Source organism: Oryx dammah, unplaced genomic scaffold (assembly GCF_014754425.2).
Source record: "Oryx dammah isolate SB20612 unplaced genomic scaffold, SCBI_Odam_1.1 HiC_scaffold_13, whole genome shotgun sequence".
In the NCBI taxonomy this organism is placed as follows: domain Eukaryota; kingdom Metazoa; phylum Chordata; class Mammalia; order Artiodactyla; family Bovidae; genus Oryx; species Oryx dammah.
In genome coordinates this window covers 45634748-45652853 of record NW_024070197.1, presented here as the reverse complement: position 1 = coordinate 45652853, position 18106 = coordinate 45634748, and the positions used below count along the sequence as shown (strand labels likewise).

General features: G+C 47.2%; 1 protein-coding gene and 1 long non-coding RNA gene across 2 annotated transcripts in view; both read left to right on the top strand.

The window, feature by feature from the left end:
* Positions 1–18106, top strand: part of NKD1 (NKD inhibitor of WNT signaling pathway 1) — a 92651-nt gene that overhangs the window by 23906 nt on the left and 50639 nt on the right. The window lies entirely within an intron of this gene.
* On the top strand, positions 914–7289 carry LOC120872810. The gene is made up of 2 exons (XR_005723343.1): positions 914–4563; positions 4792–7289. It is a non-coding gene; the product is annotated as an uncharacterized LOC120872810 (long non-coding RNA).

The following is an 18106-nucleotide window of genomic DNA, read 5'->3' as shown; positions in this document are numbered from 1 at the left end:
ACACACACACACACACACACACACACACACACACACACACACACACACACCCCTCTACTGGTTGTGTTACCTTAAGCAATCTCCCTCATCTCTCTGGGGCTTTAGTCTCCCTACCTGTAAAATGGGACTACTGGTTGACCCTCCTTTCTGGGATTGGTGTATGAATTCAGTAAGGTTGTGAACCCTGTGGTCTGGCATAGATGGTGCTTGGTAAAGCTGCTCCTATTATAACTACTAAGTATTCCCTGCAAGATGTCTTCTTATGAGGAAGAGGAGATAGAAGAAAGAAAAATCTTGCTGGAAGATTTTTTCCCCCTCTGGACAGATGTTTGCTATTTCCCTCCTTTCTGGAAAAGCCCCAGCCCCATCCTTCAGTACCACCCTACCCCTGCCTGCCACTGCCCACCCTGCACCCTTATCTGGTCACCAAGTAACTCGTCAGTTTCTCCAGATGCAGGGTTGCTATGGAGACCTCCTGATGCTGCAGTTGCCCTGTGGCAAGTGGATGTCCCTGGTTTCCCCCTCAGGCCTCCGAGACTATGGTCAAATGTTACAGGAACAAGGGGCAGGCTCCATGTGGAGACTCTGGGCGTCCATTCTCTCCTTGATCTGCTCTGCGGGGGCCAGGGAGGGTCATGGCGGAAAGAGCCAGAGAGTACTTTCCAGGGTCAGGTCAGAACTCCACCTGGTCTCTGCCCCGCAGGAATGCCCCTCGGGGACTCTCATCTTGTTTCAGGTCTGGGAGAGGGTCCCATCTGGACAGCCCTTTGGAATCTGAGACCCTCTGCAGATGTGAGCTTCCTGGGGGGGATTAACACCCTCTGAGCACAGCCTCTGGGCCCTCTCGAGTTTTTCTGGCAGCTGTTCCTAAGACCGTCTCTTGTGCATCTGGGGAAATTAAACAAAGAGTTACTTCTGGGTTCAGCCCCTGGTGATTCTGGTTCAGTAGGTGTCTGGAAATCGGTCAGGCTCACAGCCACAGGGGCTGAGGGCAGGCAGCAGCCCAAGGCGGGCCAGGGTGCTGTTACCCCAGACGGAGGAGGGATATACGGTCATAGGATGACTGCTGTCAACCCTCTGTGTCTGTGGTGCAGCTCAAGAGTCACCTTTAAAAGTATATCTACGTACGTGTGTGTATATTGGGTTGGCCAAAAAGTTCTTTCAAAACTCAAACCAGTGTATACAGACACCAACCCAATATATACAGGTACAATACATACAATATATACAGATACCTTTCCAGCTTTTATTTGTGCCTTATCACAACTTTTTGAGGGAAGCATCCTCACTCCCATTTGCAGATGGTGAAACTGAGGCTCTGAGCAACAAGGTGTCTTCTTCCAGGTCACACGGGTGTTGTGTGACCCTATTCAGGACTGCCTGTGTTCATTCTGCCTCGCCACTGCCCTTCTCGGGACTCAGTGTTCCTGCCTATCAGATGGGTATCCTGCACCGACTTTGGCCACCTCCCAGGTGGGCAGCGCTTGGAGAGTGGGGCTGGGGATTGGAACCTGACGTGTGTGAGTCAGCCCTCCCGACCGAGGGTGAGCTGCTTGAAGTCAGAGCTGGGGGCTGTGTCCTGGGAGGGCCTGTTTGGTTTGGTTGACATTTCTGAGGGATGCGGCCCTCACTGGTGCTCTGGCTGAGCAGACACAGCCGTCTCCCCCCAGGGACTAAAATTAGGATTCCTCCGCTCTTGGCTGGGCCTCCTCTTGTCTTTGGAAAGGCTCCATTTTGTTCCTCCTGCTGCCGGCGGCGGCCGAAGCTCAGCCACAGCCAAATGACTGTCCTGCGCGGTCTCCACTCACACGCTCCGGCCTGCATTGATCTTGTCGGAGTTAATTAGCGGCTGGCCCCACAGGCCTGGCCTCCAGCGGGCAGGAGGAGCCGGCTGGGGTGTGCCAGGACCCAGGGGTCCCCTGCCCACACCCCTGCCTCGCGGCCGCCCCAGGCAGAGAGGCCCTCCGAGGGAGGCTCTGGGGTTTTCTTTGGCACTCAGGGAACTAATGGCTCCCTTTCCCTTTTCTTTGGAGCCCTGTAAAAATAAAAAGTTAAAAGACCCTCAAGTTTGAACAGGAAAACCAAATACATGAAACCAAGCTGTTTCCATGTGGGGGCCACGGACTGTGAACACCCAAGTTTGAAACTTCCTCTCGTCGGAATTTATGGAAGCCTTGGAAACTTTTCCTTTTCCCTTTAAACATCAGAATTGGCTCAGGGCATTCTTTAAAAGCATAACCCCGGTGCTGCTCACAGCTTGATTTAATACAGCTTGAATACAATAGTAACTTCTGAACCCGCTCTCTTCAGAGAGAGCTGGAAAGTTGTTTCATGACACCAGTAAGTAGGTTTTTTTTTTCTCTTCTCTCTTTTAGCCAAAAAGTATATTCTAAGATTTATTAGATTCTCTCCTGCCCTCCCCCTAGTAACCCAGATTTTCACTCGAAGTAAAGGAAACTTGCTTAGAACAAGTTCTCTAACTAAGGGCTGGGAGACACAGAGCCCAGTCCTCTAGGGCAGTATTGGCCCTAAAAGACTCACCAGTGCCCAGAGGCTGGTTGTTGTTGTGGGGGGTGGTTCATAAGTATCTGCCTGGTAGACCAGAACCACACTGGGTCTGGGCTCCAGAAACATCGGCAGGAGAGTAATTGTATTTGGGGGAGAGGAGGTTAAGTGGGGCCAAGGACGTGAACGAGGAAATTCAGTTTTCCTGCAGAAGGACTCTGTTCTGGGGATGGGTTTGTCTGCCTCTGTTCCTGGGAGAGAGTGTTTGCAAAGCCTGTGAGGTAGTGACAATATTCCCCCAGAAATAACTCAGATTCCTTGTCTGTCTCCACCTTTGTTGTGTGAGCCTTGCAGAGAGGGCTCTTCCAGGCTGTGGGGGCTCTGAGCCTTGTCTGTAGAGAGCTCAGGGCCTTCAAAATTGGTAGGTGGGTTATGTCCTTTCTCTTCTTCCTTCTGGATGTAGCAGAGGCTCAGCTGGTAACTGGCACACAAGTGTTTTGGTTCTCATCACCTAAGCAGATTATTTTTAATTAATTGGTTGGCAAAATTTAAAAATTGGGACATTTCACACAAAAAAAGTCCAGATATGAGAAGATGGAAGATCTGAGAGCACCAGGCCTAAATTTTGGCATGGCCAGCCACTGTCGCACCCTAATTTAGAGCAGGGATTCTCAGCGGGATCAGGGGACATTTGACAATGTGTGGAGACATTCTTGGTTGTCACCAGTTGGGTGGGTGTTGCTATTGGCATTTGATCTGTAGAGGCTAGCTGTTTTTTTAATTGTTGTTCAGTCACTCAGTTGTGTCCAACTCTTTGCAACCCCATGGACTGCTACACGCTAGGCTTCCCTGTCCTTCATTATCTCCTGGAGTTTGCTCAAACTCATATCCATTGAGTCGATGATGCCATCCGACTATCTTCATCCTCTGTCGTCCTTCTCCTTCTGCCCTCAGTCTTTCCCAGCATCAGGGTCTTTTCCAAGGAGTCAGCTCTTTGCATCAGGTGGCCAAAGTATTGGAGGCCAGGGGTGCTGCTAAACCTTCTACAAGGCATAGGACAGCCCCAGCAAAGAATGAACTGGCCTCCATCGCTCCATCTTGCTGTAGAGGGGCCATGTTTTGCTCCCACCAAACCCACCTCTGGCTTCTAGAGGATTCTCAGCTCCTGAGATTGGTCACTAGCTTCTTGGCTTATTCTTGCCTTTTGTTTAAAGCTGGAACTGTGTGGTAATTTGCCCTCACTCCCCTCAGAGCCCTGCCCAGGCCTTAGATAAATGGATGCTTGGTGGCTGGCAGATGTGTGTACTGCTAAGCACGCCCCAGAACCACTAGGAGAAGCAGCTTTCTCCACCCTCCAACATCAGATCACATAATGGCATCTGGCCACTCACCCCTTTCCCCTCTTCCAGCCTACAAAGACAATTCAGACTCCCAGTGATAGTAATGCCTGGTGTAAATATCGGTAACTAGTAACTAGTAAGATTGTAGGAGAGCTGGGTTAGAGAGCTAGTTTTGGATAGGAGCCTCCCAGGTAGGCTGGGAGGGATGTTCCATGGACAGAGGAACGTGGCAGGCTACAGTCCATGGTGTTATGAAGAGCTGGCCATGACTTAGTGCCTAAACAGCAGCAGTAGCAGCAGCTCCCAGGCAGGCTCAGGAAACAGCAGAATTTGGCCTGAGAAAAGCTGTGGGTTGGCACAAGACCCTCTCCATTGACTGTTGAGTCTGGCCCCCAACCCTCACCTCAGCAGCCTCTTTAGGAGGTACCCAGTGTGGTGAGTGGTACAGAAAGTAATTTGTGGGAAAAGGTGTGAAATACCCCAGGGCAGGAGGGGTTGATGGAAGGAACAGGAGTTTAGATCAAAATCCGGCTCTACCTCTCCCAGCTGCTTGACCTTGGACCAGTCCCTGCATCTCTGGACCCTGTGGTCCTCACTTGTCAACGGAGACAGTAGGAATATCCTTCAGCAGGTTATTGGGTGGGTGGGCAGACTACACTTGGAAAATAGCTATTTTTTAAAAAAAATAATTTTTCATAAGGTATTCTTGATCAAGGTGGTTCAGTTCAGTTCAGTTGCTCAGTCGTGTCCAACTCTTTGCGACCCCGTGAATCGCAGCACGCCAGGCCTCCCTGTCCATCACCAACTCCCGGAGTTCACTCAGATTCACGTCCATCGAGTCAGTGATGCCATCCAGCCATCTCATCCTCTGTTGTCCCCTTCTCCTCCTGCCCCCAATCCCTCCCAGTGTCAAAGTCTTTTCCAATGAGTCAACTTTTCGCATGAGGTGGCCAAATAATTAATCACCCAGGGGTCTTAAAGTTGACCTCTGTTTAGGGGCTTTCAGGAGGGCTGCATGTAGGAGGCAGTGGCTGATCTGACTTAGCAAGGTGAGTTTTTCTTGTATCATGGAGGCCTTGAGCTGCTCACCTTGGTGAGAATCTCCTCTCTTAATCCATGGCATTTTCCTTTCTTTCTTCTCCTGGTTTAGATGGGGTCACCCTAGTTGTCATAACATTGGAGAAGGAAATGGCAACCTACTCCAGTGTTCTTGCCTGGAGAATCCCAGGGACAGGGGAGCGTGGTGGGCTGCCATCTATGGGGTTGCACAGAGTCAGACATGACTGAAGTGACTTAGCAGTTGTTATAGCAAAGATGTAAGTGACCTAACACATAAGAATTTTCTTTATTACTCATGTACCAGTCAAAGACAGGTGTCTTTAGTTGGAAGTTGACTGTCACCCATATGGTGGTGGTTTTGTGGCCCAGGGTCCTTCCATCTGTGGCTCATTCATCTGCTTCTCTGAGTCCTTTCTTCCATCTGGTGATGGAAAGAGAAGTGGGAAGCTCTATGTCCTACCTAAGATCCCTGGCTGTGAGATGTCTCATGGTGTGCTGGGAAACGTAGTCCTCTCTGGGGCAGCCACCTCCCAGTGACAGTCCCAAACTGTGGAGGGGGAGCATGAACCTGTGAGCACAGGTGTCCATACCTGACGCCACCCCAGCTTGAGTCTTGTGCCCTTTGCAGGGGCTACTGGTGCCTGGGCTTCTTTTTCTGCTGATGTCCTCACCTGGGTGTCTAGCTCCTGCTCCAGAAGTGTCTGCCTCTTTTCCGTGTGAGTGGTGTGCACCTCCGGGCTGCTAGCACTTTGTTGAGCAGTTCACACCCAGGTTCCAATTGAATGCCCACTCTGCTACCTCTGTGGTTGTCCATCTGATTTTGAGGAATGTATGAGACTAATATGGGCATCCCCAGTGACTCAGTGGTAAAGAATCTGCCTGCCATGAAGGATACATGGGTTCAGTCCTTGGGTTGGAAAGATCCCCTGAAGGAGGGCATGGCAGCCCACACCGGTATTCTTGCCTGGAGAATTCCATGGACAGAGAAGCCTAGCGGACTACAGTCAGTAGGGTCTCAAAGAGTCGGACACAACTGAAGTGACCGAGATGGACGCAAGGAGATGAATATACCTTCCCTCACGGTTCAGAAAATGCTCTGGAGACCTGAGTCCTCCTGGGCACCTTGGGAGCCAGACTGGCTGCGGCCCAGGCTGCGTCTCATCACTGCTTTCATGACATCTCCTCCTGTCAGGAATGCAAGACTTGCTATGTCCTTAGAGGAAAGTTGGTTTACATCCATGGGCCTTGTCTGTGAAAACAAATGAACATTCAAAGGAAGCTCTGGCTGTGTTGTCACAGGGGCCATTCGAAGGACCCAGCAAGCCTGTGATTGTGCTCATACTCCTGTAGCCTGGGTTTCTGTCTGTCCCCTTCCTTGGTAAGCCTTTCCAGGTGGCCTTTTTGTTCATTGGAGAACAGATCCCATTTCTGGAAGTAGTCTTAGCATTGTGATGCCATGAAGGTTCCCCTTGATGGCCTGGCCACTTTGAGCCCCCACTACGTGCAGGGCTCATAGCTCACCGCTTGTCACATGTGCCAAGGTGAGGAGAGGATCCAGGAGCCTTTGCAATGGCACAGCCCGCATCTTTAGGAAGCCTTCAGTGCATCTGGCATGAGAGCAGGTACACATAGGAAATGCTGTATATGTGCTGGGTGAATGCAAGGGACAGTGCCCAAAATGGCAAGCATACTCAACCCTACAGCCCTGCTTCCCAACGATGCCCTGGCCAGAGAAGCTTGGAAGACAGGAGACAGCACCAGGTCAATGACCACCCTACTCTCGTCCTTTTGGCAGAGATTACAAGTTGATGGGCCATATCTGGCCCCAAGAAATGTTGTATTTGATGCAATTAAAAAAAAAAAAAAGACTTCCCTGGTGTTCCAGTGGTTAAAATTTCACTGTCCAGTGCAGGAGTGTGTGGGTTTGATCCCTAGTGGGGAAACTAGGATCCCATGTACCTTGCATTAAAAAAAAAAATCCCCAAAACATAAAACAGAAGCAATATTGTAACAAATTCAATAAAGACTTTTTAAAAATCCACATTAAAAAAATCTAAAAAAAAAAAAATAGAACCAACACTTAAAAAGTGGGAAATTTCATTTAGAAGTCTAGATTTCTGACTTCTTGTTATTTTTTTCCCCTTTTAAAAATTGAAGTATAGTTGATTATAACTCAGTATTACATGAGTTACAGATATACAACATTGTGATGTGGACACTGGCATCAGTTCAACGGGAGCTAAGTGTGGCCAGGGCTCTGGGGGGCACACGCCAGAGCCCCTCAGCACCCACCAATACTGTTGCTGTCTCTCCTGGCCTTCATCACTGCCATTGCATGTACTTCTCCTATGTTTCTTTTCAATAAATGTTTCAATTTCTCTAAAAGAAAAAAAAAAAACAAAAAACCCCCCAGATTTCTCTCAGAGAAAGGGGAAAAGGTGAGCCAAGGTGGTTCCTTGTTTTAAGAAAATTGAGTGTATTTCTGCGTGGAGATGAAAGTTTCTGTGTGTTTACTATACAAATATGCAACCTGGCCCACTTCACTTATTGGGATAATTGAGTTCCTATAGGATTGTGGTTATGACGTCTTCCATTTGCTGATGTCCTATGCTTCCCATAGGACAGTATTTCCCAAATATAGTATCCTACTAGCGTTTCTAGGGAATAAAAGATCCTGTGCTAAAAGAAGTTTGGGAAAAAATTGATACAACAACTGATTAACCAAGTTTCTTTCCTGCAGGACTTTTCAGAGCTTTTGTATTGCTCAGGTGCCTTGTGAATCTCAAATATGGGGGTTTTAGTATAACTCAGTGTTCCTTCAATTTGGGGACCAGTTTCCCAAGCTCTCCGCTGAAATTTTGAGTTCCCCTTGCTGTGTGGGGTGCCAGCCGCTTGCTCAGAAGCAACTTGGATTGAGCAACTTGGCTGAATAGCCAGTACCTGCTCTCTATGGTGGGTCTCTGGCTCTGGGTGCTTTGTGGGCTTCCACAGAGTGGGTGACTTTGTTTTTCTGATCATGTTGGGCAATTTTGCAACAGCTCTTGGTTGCTATGAGCCTGCCAGGCTGGAGGAGTGGTTCCGGGGAGGGTGAATCATGGGAGTCAGGAGATTGCCTGGTTGACCTCCCTGAGCTGTGCGTGCTGCAAGCTGTGTTTCTTGCCCAGGAACATGTTTGTCTCTTTGCCTAGCCATAGGAAGGCAACTCATGGACCAGATGCCAGCCTTGATCTGCTGAGTTCCGTGCAATGTTTCAGAAAAGGCCAGAGTGCGTTGCCCGCCCAAGTATGTCTCAATTAATTAGTCCATTTGAGCCGATGGGCCTCAGATCATGAATTTGGAGCTGTCTGCTAATTATGCCTCAAATGTGATTTTAGTTAAACGATTAAGGACTCTCCCGGGGCTGCCCTCCCTCTAGCAGTCCCCCAGGCCTCTGCTTAGGGCTCTTGCCAAGACGAGATTCTTTTCTGTCCTAGGGCCCGAGGGAGACCAGGTCATGCTGGTGCCCATTTCTAGACTGAGGTCTTTGCAAAGAACGTGGTGACCTCACACCTTCCAGATGTCCCTATGTGTGTCCAGGGATGGGAACGGTGCCATTCATGGGTCATCTCATACATTCATTCTGAACGGGACCTCAGGAGTCTCCAGTGACTTGGCAGGGATTCTGGGGTCTACAGCCCACTGCCTTCACCTTGGTCTTCTTTCTGGGCCTGTCTGTGGTTCTGGCGGGAAAGCCCATTTGCTTATTCAATGTATATGCTGTGGACCCATTCCAGGCCTACTGCTTAGTGTGGATTAAGGTATAACGTGGGTGACCCCTCCACTTCAGGGTGTGGGCTGATGTTGACCTGGGTTGTTCAGCCAAGTGGGCCATGTGTAGGAGGTAGGAGGTTGTGATGAATTAAAGTGGCTGCAACTTTTTGTCACCATACCCCCAACACCATTAAGAAGTGGGATTTATTCCCCTACCTTGAACCTGTATAGACCGTGTAACTGCTTTCCTCAGAAAGCAGTGGAAGAAGCACCAAGAAGGCCTGGCAGCTTCTGCTCTTGTGCTTTTGAGAGCCCCAGGCTGCCCTGTGAGAAGTCCAGCGACCTGGGTGGAGAGGTCACATGGAGAGAGTGAGGCTCAGAGATGGAATGAAGTGAGAGAGAAGCCCAGCTGTCCGTGTCTCAGCTGGGAGACACTGAGCCTGGGGCTCCAGCCTTGCCTGCCAAGGGGCCAGACATGGAGTGAACTGTTTTGTGTGCTCCAGCCCAAGTGAGCTCCGATGACGGCAGCACAGCTTCCATCTCCCAGCAGTCACATGAGAGACTCAGATACGACCAGCAGAGTCACCCAGCTGAGCCCTGTCAACCCACAGCATCATGAGAGATAAGAAAGTGGCAGTTTTAAGCCACAAAGTTTGGGGCAGTTTTTTATACCACAGATATGCAAAATAAAGTCATAACTTAACATCAGCTTGCATGGGAGGAAACTGATCCATCCCTGGCATGTGGTAGAGTGTCTGATGAGTGTGGAAGAGAGTGGGGTCGGGGGTGATAAATGGTTCCATTGCACAGGTGTGTCAGAGTGACGAGGGTCACAGCTACAGATGTGGTCTAATCTCTTCATGGGTGTTTCCAAGAGTTCTAGGTTTCAGAGACTGATCTAAATAAAGAAACTCATTGGTGACCCCTCATTTAGCATGAACCCCTTGATTTAAATGGAGTTTTCATTCACAGTAGCATCACTTCACTTTGTTAATCTCAGGAGGTTTGTTCCCTATGTCAAAAGAGAATAGACAGTAAGAGAAAAATATGTATTTGTGTGTGTGTGTGTGTATAGATACATATTGAACTATTGCTGTGTAACAAATCACCCTAAGACTTAGTGACTTAAAACAACCATTAGTTATCACTTCTTTGGATTGGTTGGAGTTTTATTGATCTGGGCTGGGCTAGGCTGATCTGGGTTGGGCTTACTGGTGCTTCTGAGGACAGTTGGCACAGTAGATTGGCAGCTGCCTGCTCTAGAAAAGAGCTATCTGACATGCGCTGACTGTCATTCAAGTGTGTGTCACTTTCCTCCAGCAGGCAAGCCCCAACCTTTCTCATTACAGTGGTTGGCATTCCAGAGAGGAAGTGGAAACCCCAAGTGCCTTATCAAGTATCTGGTTGCATCACATTTGCTATAGTCCCATTGGCCAGAGCAAGTCACATGGCTAAGCTCATAGTTAGTGTGGATGAACACTGCTGGAGCGGGTACGTGCAGGGGGGTGTGAACCAGTCGAGGCCATTAATGCGCTCAGCTTGCCACAGCTGGGCTGAGGGTGTTTTTTCCTGCCCACAGGCCCCAGAGTTGCCACTTTCTAAATGTATGTGTAATCTTTGTCATTATTCAGCCTGTTTCAGTTTTCTCATTCATAAAATGGACATAATAACAGAAGGGATGTTGCAAGGGTTTAGAAAGAAGAAAAGTATAAAGTATATGGCATAATATCTCGTGCACAGAGTGAACGTCAGCAATTATTGTAATTAGAAGTGACCCTAGGTTACAGGTACATGCTAATTGACAGTGACTGGAGCTGGTTGGCTTCTCATCTTTGGCCTCCGTGAATGAGCAAGGGGTCTCTTCCATCTAGGGTGGCCCCTGCTGAGCTTGTCTGTACCTGACTGTGGATAGCAGAGGCCTCATGACAATGGAGCCCACATCCTTCAGCGGCTGTGCCCCTGAGGGCTCTAGGCTGTCATCTGTAGGTGGAAATAAGCCCCAGATACCCAGACTGAGGTCCCAGACAGGGGTGGGGTGCACACAAGCCTCCTGATGAAGGGACCTGTGATGAGGTCAGGTGATGGCAATTTCCCTGGCTCCCTTGAAGAATCACGGACAGTGCTAGATTCGGGATGCACTACTCTGGAGAACAGAGAGGGTCCTTTTTCGTTTCTTTTTCCTTCAAACTTGGCCTTTCGTGGGATTTTTTTGTTCCAGGGTGGGGAAAATCTGTCGTTAGATTCCGATTTTGACCCCGCAGTATCGGCCACTATAGAGAGACACCAAAGGACGAGGAGAGGCGGCCAAGGCCCTTCACTGGCGTTTGTACCAAACACGTGGCTGAAGCGGGATCTGGGGACACTGGCAATTCCCGTTCGTCCACTTCGGAGCTGGCAGGACCTTGGTGGGAGTGCAGGAGAAGGCGCCCCAGCAGCTGGGCTGTGTCAGCCGCGCAGAGATGAAGTCCTTGCCGGCCAAGGAATTCTGGGCCTAAGTCTGCAATGAGGCTGCCTTGGAAGCACGTCCTGGGCCCTGGAAGAATCTGAGTGCCCTGGGCAGCTGGCCCGAGTGGGGACTTGGGGCCGGAATGCCGGGAACTGAAAGCTGGCCTGACTTCTGAGGCCTAAGGAGCTGGCTCTGTGGAGGCCTCACCGCCTCCAAGATCCAACCGCCCAGCTCTTACCCAGGCAGGGCCTTCCCCTCCTCCCTGTGCTGCCCACCTCAGCTATCAGGGTCTCCCATCCCTTCCCCTCTGTATCCTGGTCCCCTGGGCTGGACCCTGTGGTCTGTGTCAGTTTCCTTCTCTTCTCTTCTCTCTTTAGAATCTGATCATTGTAATAAAATGATAGCAGCAGAATCCACAGTGCTAACAGCCACCATTTATCCAGAGACTTCTGTGTGCCCGACACACCAGGTGTTTTGTTCATTATTTCATTGAGTGCACTAGTTCATGAACATACTCAGCAAAGCTTTGTTTTACGAAGGTGTTTTGGCCCACTTTTTTTGTCTGTGTTTCAATGCAGTGCTTACTGCGTGCCTGGGACTGTTCTGAGTGTGCTTTGAGAGATAGATGCTGTTACTGTCCACATGTTCGAGACAAGAATCTGAGGTACAGAGCAGTCAGCGATCAGGTTCTGAGCCTCGGTTGAGCTGCCTCCAGGCCAGGTTGTGTCCCTCTGAAAGAGCTCCATGGGCTCACATTTTAGAAGACAAGTTCCCATCAGGGTTTGATGTTTTCACTGTGTTCTGTGAGCTAAGCCCAAATTGTGGGTACTTGAAGATGCCAGTGAGTGGGATCTGAAGTGAAAGCCACAGCCCATGGGTGAAGTGAATGGGGGCTTCTTTCCCACTGTGAAAGTGCAAATCTCTGAGCCACAGAGGTATGGCCTTGCTTCAGAGCAGGTGAGGGGAGGCCCCAGTTAAGGGTCAGTTAGCTATACCTCCTGTCTGAGGACCACCAGTGCCACATGTCTGGGATTCAGGATGAGAAAGGTGCTTGGGCCAGAGGGGTAACAAAAGTTTCCATCATCTGTTTGGACTCATAAGGCCACAGAGACTTCCTAGGCTCCCATGGACCATCACTACGTACAGGAAGCCCTTGATGGGGAAGGAGGGCTTTCTTACCTTCCAGTCTTCCAGCAGATGTAGGAAACATCTTCCTGGCCTTGGAATTAAAGAGGAAAGTCCAAGCTATCAAGCTTGACTCCTTCATGAAGTAGGTATCCTCTCCAGTACATTTTGTATAGAAGGCCACCCAGCTTTTGCTTGAATACCTCCCTGTGATGGGGAGCTCACCACCTTGAATGGCCTCTTTTTTTGTTGTTGTTGGATGGCTCCAGCTCCTACAAGGATAGTTTTTGAGCCCTTTCTGCTCTGAGTTCTGCTCTGCCTTCAAGGGGCACCCAGAATTGACCTTCTCACTTTGTAGAAAGGAAAAAACCTCCCACCCTCTCCTGCAGATCATCTGGGGTCTTCAGCTTGAGTTTCCACCTCTTCACCATTCTGTTGACAGCTCTACCTCTCTGAAGCTGTGTGCTCTGAAGTAGCTTACTTAGTCTTTCTGAATCTTAGTTTCTTTATCTGTAAAATGGGGATTGCGATAGTCCCCACCTCATTCTTGCAAGGCTTATGTGAGTAATTAAAGTATTTAAAACAGGGCTCGGTACCTGCTAAGTAAACAAATACCAGTTCTAACCATGCAGTCAGAGAGGTTACTTGGTCAACAAAGGTCCATCTAGTCAAGGCTATGGTTTTTTCAGTAGATGTGAGAGTTGGACTATAAAGAAAGTTGAGCACCAAAGAATTGATGCTTTTGAACTGTGGTGTTGGAGAAGACTCTTGACAGTCCCTTAGACTGCAAAGAGATCCAACTAGTCCATCCTAAAGGAGATCAGTCCTAAGTGTTCCTTGGAAGGACTGATGCTAAAGCTGAAACTCCAATACTTTTGGCCACCTGATATGAAGTGCTGACTCATTTGGAAAGACCCTGATGCTGGGAAGGACTGAAGGCGAGAGGAGAAGGGGACGACAGAAGATGAGATGGTTGGATGGCATCACCGACTCAATGGACATGAGTTTGAGTGAACTCCGGGAGTTAGTGATGGACAGGGAGGCCTGGCGTGCTGCGGTCACAAAGAGTCAGACACGACTGAGCAACTGAACTGAAATGAACTATGCAGTCATCTTTCTGGTTATCAGTAGACTAGGGCTTCCTGAACTTGAATGTGCATATGAATTATGTAAGAATCATGTAAAAATCCAGATACTGATTTAGTAGATGAGGTGGGGCCTGAGACTCTGCATATAGAGACTGCTGCCCCTCAGGCCACATTTCCAACAGCAAGGCGAGTGGACCCACTTGTTTACATACAAAGCTCATTTTCCAGGTGGGGTCTATCCTATTCTGGTGACAGTAGAATCATCTACAGTGATATAGATGCAATTCTGTTAATCCAACCTACGTTTGTATTACATAGGAGGGAAAAGTATTATCTTGAATATCAAGATAGCTTCAATCCTCTGAAGTCACTGGTCTGAACTAGTGATTTATGAAAAAATTGTTCTGCACTTTGCATATAGCTTGATGGACCTGAAAGAACCTGAGAACCTCTGAGGCATGACTTGCGTCTGGATGTCTGGCTGCCCCTGGGATGTGTCATGTCACTAAGGCCAGAGCTGAATCAGTAGAGGGGGTCCCAGAGGGTCCTAGTCAGCAGAATTGCTCAGGGCAAAGGTGGCTAACTCAGGCTGGTGGTGAGTGAAGCAGGCCCGGTGTGGGTGATGGGTCAGCACTGTGGTGCTGTTGGGATTCCCTGACGTCCAGGTGACTTCAGCATGGAGAGGGGCACCTGTGCCTATCTGTACTTTCACTGCTCAGTTCATTCAACTTACATGTCTATCTGAGGAGCCAATTTTTCTTAAAGATTTAAATGCTAATTTCAAGTTGAATTCCCATAAGTATGTGGGACTGCGAGTATGCATTTAGAATGACAGATCAAATAACCTAGTGGTGCATACCATAGTTACCAACTTTTTACTGCACTTGTAATGAAATCTATTCCAAAGCTATGGTGATACTACAGCTTTAACCCATTGTTTCATTGTTTTTATATCTGATCCTGCTGGACCATGACCTGCTCTGGGCTGACATGGAATGGCACTTCAATATGATGGTTAGAGCACAGCCTAGAGCATGGCCTGGTTTTGAATCCCATGGCTGACACTTCTTAGCCACTTGGTCAAGTTTCTTAACTGCTTCAGGCCTCAGTTTCCTCACCTGTAGAATGGGGAAATAGTAATGAGAACCTTATGGTTGTTGTGATGGTTTAATGAGTCAATAATCGTAAAGCTAGCTTACAGTCAGTGCAGCGCAGCAGCTAGCCCCTCCTGTTTTGCTGTGATCTTGCTGTGCCTAAAAGAAATCTAGCATCTTCTAAGAACCCAGCATCACAGTTTCTTGGTTGTTGACTAGCCGATGCCTGGTGAGCCTTGGATCTGACTGCTTCTCCCAGAAGGATTCAAAGTCCTGCTCTTAGTTTTCAGGCTAAGCTGCCCTTCCTCCCAACCCCTTGAAAAGTAGTCATGATAGCAAATTTCAATCATACACGAAAGAATATAGAAATGAGTCCCCATGAACCAGTCGCTCGGCTCCACCAATCAATCTACTTTATTTAAATGGTAAAGTTTACTTGTGACTTAATAGGGCTTTTAAAACCTGTATTGTCCTTATGGGTTTTCTTCTTCACTGACTTACTTATGCTTTTTAAAAATATATTTGTTTCTATTTAATTATTTGATTGCACCAGGTCTTAGTTGTGACACGCAGGATCTTTAATTTCATTGATGTATGTGCAGTCTTTAATTGCTGCATGTGAGCTCTTAGTTGCAGCATGTGAGATCTAGTTCCCCAACCAGGGATTGAATCCAGGCCCCCGGAATTGGGAGCACAGAGTTTTACCACTGGACCACCAGGGAAGTCCCTACTTATTTATGCTTAAAAACTTTATTTGTATTTTATTGTGGTAAGAACATTTAACATGAGAATAACTTTACATATTAAATTAACTTAACAAATTGTTAAGTGTCCAAGAATATGTTTTATTTGACTATTGGTATGGTGTTGTACAGCTGTTCTCTAGAGCTTATTTATCTTGCTTTACTGAAACTTTATGCCCATTGACTAGCAACTCTCCATTTCTACCCTTCCCCAGCCCCTGGCAACACCATTCTACTCTTTGAGTCTATGAATCTGCTTTTAAGTTCCTCATATAAGTGGAAGCATGCATTATTTGTCCTTCTGTGACAGATTTATTTCACTTGGCATAACATTCATCTATGCAGCTGGTCTATGTTTTTGCAGATTATAGAATTTCCTTCTTTTTAAAGGCTGAGTGATATTCAATTATATATATATATATATATATATATATATACACACACACTGCATTTTCTTTATCTAGTCATCTACTAAAGGAGACATCGTTTCTTCATCCCAGCTATTGTGAATAATCCCGTAGCAAATGTGGGAATGCTAATATATTTTTGAAGTCTTGATATTTTAAAAGTACTGAAAGAAAAATAAAAACCTGCCAACCAAGAATACTATACCTGGCAAAACTTCTTCAGAAATGATAGAGAAATAAAATTATTCCCAGGCAAATAATAGCTGAGGGAGGCCAGTAGACCTGCCTTACTAGAAACACTAAAGAGTCCAACAATGACACGATAATGTAAGAAAGTATAAAACTCATTGGTAAAGGTAAATACATAGACAAATACAGAATACTGTAATAACAGTGGGGAGACATCCTGGACTGTGAAGTCAAGTGGGCCTTAGAAAGCATCACTACAAACAAAGCTAGTGGAGATGATGGAATTCCAGTTGAGCTATTTCAAATCCTGAAACATGATGCTGTGAAAGTACTGCACTCAATATGCCAGCAAATTTGGAAAACTCAGCAGTGGCCACAGGACTGGAAAAGGTCAGTTTTCATTCCAATCCCAAAGAAAGGCAATGCCAAAGAATGCTCAAACTACCACACAATTGCACTCATCTCACATGCTTAGTAAAGTAATGCTCGAAATTCTCCAAGCCAGGCTTTAGCAATACGTGAACTGTGAACTTCTAGATGTTCAAGCTGGTTTTAGAAAAGGCAGAGGAACCAGAGATCAAATTGCCAACATCCGCTGGATCATCAAAAAAGCTAGAGAGTTCCAGAAAAACATCTATTTCTGCTTTATTGACTATGCCAAAGCCTTTGACTGTGTGGATCACAATAAACTGTGGTAAATCCTGAAAGAGATGGGAATACCAGACCACCTGACCTGCCTTTTGAGAAATCTGTATGCAGGTCAGGAAGCAACAGTTAGAACTGGACATGGAACAACAGACTGGTTCCAAATAGGAAAAGGAGTACGTCAAGGCTGTATATTGTCACCCTGCTTATTTAACTTATATGCAGAGTACATCATGAGAAACACTGGGCTGGAAGAAGCACAGGCTGGAATCAAGATTGCTGGGAGAAATATCAATCACCTCAGATATGCAGATGACACCACCCTTATGGCAGAAAGTGAAGAGGAACTAAAAAGCCTCTTGATGAAAGTGAAAGAGGAGAGTGAAAAAGTTGGCTTAAAGCTCAACATTCAGAAAATGAAGATCATGGCATCTGGTCCCATCACTTCATGGGAAATAGATGGGGAAACAGTGGAAGCAGTGTCAGACTTTATTTTGGGGGGCTCCAAAATCACTGCAGATGGTGATTGCAGCCATGAAATTAAAAGACACTTACTCCTTGGAAGGAAAGTTATGACTAACCTAGATAGCATATTCAAAAGCAGAGACATTACTTTGCCAACAAAGGTCCATCTAGTCAAGGCTATGGTTTTTCCAGTGGTCAGGTATGTATGTGAGACTTGGACTATGAAGAAAGCTGAGCACTGAAGAACGGATGCTTTTGAACTGTGGTGTTGGAGAAGACTCTTGAGAGTCCCTTGGACTGCAAGGAGATCCAACCAGTCCATTCTAAAGGAGATCAGTCCTGGGTGTTCATTGGAAGGACTGATGCTAAAGCTGAAGCTCCAGTACTTTGGCCACCTCATTCGAAGAGTTGACTCATTGGAAAAGACTCTGATGCTGGGAGGGATTAGGGGCAGGAGCAGAAGCAGATGACAGAGGATGAGATGGCTGGATGGCATCACTGACTCAATGGACGTGGGTTTGGGTGAACTCCAGGAGTTGGTGATGGACAGGGAGGCCTGGCGTGCTGTGATTCATGGGGTTGCAAAGAGTCAGACATGACTGAGTGACTGAACTGAAAGTCACTTTTAGGGGCTCCCCTGGTGTCTCAGTGGTAAAGAATCTGCCTGCAATGCAGGAACTGCAGGAACTGCAGTTTCAATCCCTGGGTCAGAAAGATCCCCTGGAGGAGGGCATGGCAACCCACTCCAGTATTTTTGGCTGATGAAGCCCATGGACAGAGGAGCCTGGTGGGCTATTGTCCATGGAGTCGCAGAGTTGGACACAACTGATGCAACTTAGCATGCATACACACAAGTCTCTTTCAATTCCAGTACAAAAGTTAGAAGACAAAGTATTTAAAATACCTATAACTAGAAAATGTGTTAGTAAATGCACAATATAAATAGATGTAAATTGTGGCAACAACAATGTAAAATGTGGTAGGGGGAGAAGTAAGTGTTGAATTTTTCTATCTTTGAGTTTTTGAACCTAAGTTTTTGGCAACTTAAAATAGACTCTAATAACTGAGATATTCTATGTAAGCCCCATGGTAACCACAAAGAAAATACGCACAGAAGCTACACAAAAGAAAAAGAGAGAGGAGTAAAAGCATGCCAGTAAAAAATCCAATAAAACAGGAAAGAGGACAGCAAGAGGGCAAACAAATTAAGACTAACAGAATGCATAAGCAAAATGGCAATGGTGAATCCT